Source organism: Typopeltis vanoorti, chromosome 17 (genome assembly GCF_054136105.1).
Source record: "Typopeltis vanoorti isolate ZY-2024b chromosome 17, IOZ_Tvanoo_1.0, whole genome shotgun sequence".
Classification (NCBI taxonomy): Eukaryota; Metazoa; Arthropoda; class Arachnida; order Uropygi; family Thelyphonidae; genus Typopeltis; species Typopeltis vanoorti.
In genome coordinates, this window is record NC_143565.1 from 79838249 (window position 1) to 79844248 (window position 6000).

Sequence of the window (6000 nt, forward strand, 5' to 3'; positions counted from 1 at the left end):
TCGTCGTCTAGAATCGGAGTAAAGACTTAAACGTCTCTCTGTAAAGAGTACATTAGCCCATTGGTGTCTTGTCCAATTTTTATGGATACAACACCACTGACGATGAGCTGTGGATAAAGGGAAGCAGACTACAGGACTTCGGGCACATAGGTCTACTTGTCGCAGACGCCTTGCCACAGTTTGTCGAGATATCCACGTTTTTGAATGGAACCATATTGCAAGATGACTTGCTGTGGTGCTTCAATTATGTTTCGCTGTTATAACCAAAAATCTGTCCTCCTTCCCGTGTTAGATCGAGGGTGACTCTCAGCAAGCATCTGGAACACATTTCATTGGTTTGAAACTCTGCCCAGATTTGGATACAATGCTGTGTGAGATTTCAAACTCTGGAAATATCAGCTAGATGATAATATTTTTGCGTTTTATCCTGTTGAGTGCTACCACACGATTTAGTGTTCGTTCTTAGACTTTAGATACAGTGTAGAAACATTATAACAGCATAGAAGACCACTAAGAAAACCTGGTATCTGGTCAACGAAACGCTAAATAATATACACATAAATTCACTGCTTTACTTTCCTTGCGAGCCCAAATCCTTCAGACAAGTGACAACAAGCACTTTGTGATCTCCATTGGAAAACTACAGGAAACAGTCTCCTCTTACAAAGTAATATTCTTGAGAGGGAAAACGATAATCCAAACCATGCGGTTCCAATGGTAACAAAGAAAGAATTCTTACTCTCGTAGTTCATCAAATTACCCAAATAAAGGATCATGTATAGATGGAATCAGACTCAAAGACATCAAAAGACACTCGATTAGTTTGTGTCCTTAGTCGGAGTACGTACGACAGACACTAAAAACTTCATGATTCACTCTCGTATATAAACACGGGGGGGGGTATTTATGAGTAACTACAGATGCATTGCTACATTGTCGGTAATCAAACAAAGTATGGAGGATATTCAATATCACAAACTCTCCTCGTATATAGAAAAACATCCTCCTGAAAACACAATGTGGTTTTCAAAAAATAAAACAACAACGTTCCACAAGGCGCAGTTCTTTTTTCGATTCTGTTTAACATATACACACACACACACATCACAATACGCAGATGATATGGCCATGGTGTTCATTCATAATGAGGTAATCACGGCCTACACAAACATGCAACACGATGCTATTTCTGGAAAATAGTATCGTGTTTTCTGGAAAAAAAAGATTAAACTAAAGATGTTAAAACTCCCACACACCCATGGGGGAGTTTTAACACGGAAACTCACCTATCCAACCATCATCTCCCCTTATACAGAAAGTAGCAACCCTATTAAAATTACAACCATTACTCAGGCCAAAACATGAATCAGATTTCAATCTTAATGTAAACTAGAATAGTCATATAAAGTATCATGACAACAAACTCCGAATAACAGCAAGCTAACTACAGTGGTGAACAAAAACAAAAACAAAAATAACAAAACATAGATGTTATGCCTTACGGCAGAGCTGACTGCTACCAGATATTGAGGCTAGGCTGCGAATACCCAATAAGCAGTCCCAGACCAATAGCGACAGCATCAACAGGGGATGGTAAGTTACTGAGTGGCATTGCTAACTCTGTAAAATGCCACAAAACCCAATGACGATGCTGTGATAAGGCAAGCGTAAGCTGTCCAAAGCTTACAGTCACAACAGCGTCTACACTCCAGAGGAGCGGCTATAAACGGCTTCTCTACCTAATGTTTGAGATGGCTAAAAATTAGCACAAAACCCGTCTAGCCAGCGTGGTGTTGTAAATCTACAAAATCCTCCATAAATAACCACGCACGCACGCACACGCACACACACTAAAATGGCCAATGCTGGCTTGGACGTCGTCCGGACTAACAAGACACATGCTTGTGATTTAGGCAGAGGGCTACAAGTGAAAAATTAGCTACAGTCTTCAAGAACATTTCCCAGAACATCAGAAAAATGAAAAAAAACAGACATGTACATATGCAGATCAGCTAAAAATAGCCAACATCTTCTTTGACTTCAACAAGGATGGACATGGAAAGGACAGAATGATAATAACAAAAACGAAATAGATTACATCCTACATAGAATGAATATAATCAAAGATATAGGTTTCTTAAATAAACTCAACACAGGAAACAACCACAGAATGCTAAGAGGAAGAATATGTATAAACACAAACGTAGAAAGAAGAGAATTACAGCAGATATGATAAGACATGGAGGAAGATAATTACTAAAAAAAAAAAAGAGTCAAATGTTTTAATAAATGTTTGACAGAAACTAAAATCCCAGATGATTGGAAAACAAAACACAGTCTTAATATACAAAAAGACGATCATACAGATCTAAAAAACTGGAGAACGATCAACCAGCTTTCATTTTGAAAAACACAAGGATTTTGAAAAACCATACATATAACTAATACTACATATATACCATACTACAGCAAGTGATATACAATTAAAACATAAAAGCAAAAATTAAAATAGACAGAGGAATAAGACAAGGCGATACAATGTCACCAATAATATTCAACGCTTGCCTACAAGAAATGTTTAAAAATCTAAATTGGGGCTATTTTCTAAAACAGCGCTTCCCAAACTGGGGGCCGTAGGTTTTGTTGAGGGGGCCGCGAAATAATGAAAACAAATTGAAAATGTTTTAAGACTAAGTAGATTTTTTTTATCTTAAAAGAAACGTAGTTAATTTTTATTATTTCTTTTTTGTTATTTTTTATATTTTAATGGAAAAAAATCACACATTGGTGCGGGTTCACAAATTTTTGCTTCCTGCGTATTCCCCCGCTTAATGAATATTATTATTATTATTATTATTATTATTATTATTATTATTATTATTATTATTATTATTATTATTATTATTATTACGGGCAACTCCAAGAAGTCCTTAGACTCATCGAGAGAGGCCCTAACATCATGTCAAGAACAACTATTCAATATCTATCATACTTCGCCTTGCCAGAGTCTGTTGTGGGTGCCACAACAGACTCTGGCAGCTTATATCACTCATTCACCACTCTCCAAATAAAAAACCTAGATCTAACACCCTTGCTAACCACACTGTTGCCCAGCTTCCATGGATGGCGCCCTAGTCCTCCCACCAGCACTATTCTCAAAAATATCTTCTGAATTAATCTTATAGAACCCCTTCTGTAATTTGAATGTCTCAATCATATCACCCCTTTTCCGCGTATCAACCAATTTCTGCAACCCACAAATCTTCAACCTGTTCTCATAATGTTCATTCCATAGACCTGCTATCATCTTGGTCACTCGTCTCTGGATCCTCTCCACCTCCTCCCTATCAAGAAGAAACCCAGGCGCCCATATCTGGGCGCCTGGGCACAGTAGTCTAGATAGGGTCTTATCAAGGCTCGATACAGAGGAAATATAACCTGTTTGTCTCTGCCCTTCAAAGTATTTTTCAGCATCCAAGTGATTGGATGAGCTGATTTAGCCACTTCTGCGATGTTCCCCCTAAACTTCAACTCCCTATCCACAACATTCCCAAATCCCTGGCCTCGTCAATCTTCTGGAGTATAGTTCCACCAATGTGATATACCGTTGCTAATCTTTTCAACCCAAAATGCATAACCTTACACTTTGCCACATCAAATTGCCATCCATTCTCCTTATCCCAGCCCTCCAAACTATCCAAATCATCCTGCAAAATTTTGACATCCTGTGCACTCGCTATTGCTCTACCCAACTTTGCATCATCAGCAAACAAATGAACAGTTCCTCTCAGATCCTTTCCTATGTCGTTAATGAACAAATTAAACAGTACTGGTCCAAGAACAGAACCCTGCGGCACACCGCTAGTCATAGGCCGTCTTTTCGACTTTACTCCTGAATAAACCACTCTCTGATATCTCTCCATCAACCACCTCCTATCCATCTCACCAACCCTATATCCATCCCCATATGCTGCAGTTTACTGATTAGAATTCCATGTGGTATCCTGTCAAAGGCCTTAGCAATGTCCAGTAGAATCACTGTAAACCCATTACCCTTATCCAGTTCAGCCGTCACTGTGTTATAAAAGGTGAGCAAATTACTGAGGCATGATCTACCCTTCACAAAACTATGCTGTGCCCCCATACAGTATTCCATTTTTATCTATCCATTCCTGTGTTTTTCCTCTTGACTATTTTCTCCAAGACCTTGACAACGATTCCTGATATGCTGATCGGTCGGTAATTTACAACAGCAGTCTTGGAACGTCCTTTATGCAGTGGAACTATTTTCCCCTCTTTCCACCCCCTCGGGACTAACCCAGACCCGAGACTCAAATTAAACAAAATCGTCAAGGGCACTAAATAGCAATATTAGTAAATATATGCTTATTCATATGTTTCGTTTCAAAGCAGAAATCAAAGAATTGCAGTTTCAGATATTTCGCCTGATATTGACTTTTTTGTGTAGCAGTATTGAAACACATCCATCACATTAAATTGTTATTAATCTTCTTTTATGTTTTTAATTCTTTCTTTATTACTAATCGTTTTACGTTTCATGTGCTTATACTGCAAATGTACAATAACAATATATAACAATAACAATAACAATAAAAATCTGAGATAATTTGCCATGTCAAATGTATATGTAAGATGCTAAAAATATAGTATTTGCGTTTGATTTTTGCAATATTCGCTGTGTATTGAATATAAATACAATAAATATTATAATAATATATGTCTATATTACGATTTTTTTTCGAGGGGGACGTGAAATATTTTAATTTTTCCAAAGGGGGTGGGGTCCTGACATTCAGCAGTTTAGGAAGCACTGTTCTGAAACACCTAAAGAGCTAAAAGAAATTATTAAAGAATTCAGAAAGCAACAGGTGTGGTCTTAACATAAATATTGATAAAAACTAAAATAATGTACAAGGTAAATACAAACCACAACCAAAAGATAGCAATAAATGACAGAGAAATAGAAAATATAAGAGAAATAGAAAATTCAAATATGTAGGTAAAATAATTAACATAGATAGAAACTGGGAACATGAAATAAAACAAAGAATAAACCAAAGATGGGGACAATTTGCAAATATAAAAAATAAAAACAAAATAAAAAAAAACATAGATATCAGGATAAAAACAAGGTTACAAGACATCATTCAAGAAATAAAAAAATGGGGAAGGGTAGGATACATTGCAAGACAACCACTGAACAAACATTTGTACAAAATAGCCAGCAGGAGAAGGTTCAAGAAGACCTGGCAGGCCATCAGCAAGGTGGAGAGATGAACTACATCATTCAGTAGGAAACGACTGGAGATTACGGGCCAGAGAAATGTGGAAAAATATGGGGGAAGATCATCGTCCAGCAGTGGACGGGTAAGGATTGTCCATGATGATATGTTATGTCGAAGTTTGGTCTTTGCGCCACACCATATATGAATTGAAACATATAGCTCCCATATACATAAAAATATTAATTCATAAAGAATTATGTCAAAACATATTAAAATATGCTTTGTTTAGTTTAAAATCTACACATAAACGAAAGAACTTACAATAGTAGCAATTTGGAAAACTGATCACTTTGTGGCAATGATTTTCACCGCTTTTCCTCACGATGGAAAGGATTGATATAATCTTAATCTCGTAACCGAAGCATGCGTTGTTGCTTAGGAAAGATTGCCAAACGTGGGATACTGACCAGCTTGAAAAAAAAAAAAAAAAAACTGGAAGGAAACAAACTTTATTCTCGATTAGCAGTTTGGTTTCCGTGGAAATCAATCCATTCTGCAGCAAATTTCCAGAGTAGTCGAACAGATAAGCGTAGGGTACATTTGAAGACAGTACAATGGTGCAACAGTCTTTCTCGACGTTCAAAAGCATTGTACAAAGTTTAGCATAGAGAGCTACTCTACACACTCATCAACGCCAATTTCTCATTACGCCTGATCAGCCTTATTGATTCCTACTGTGAAAATCGGAAGCTTA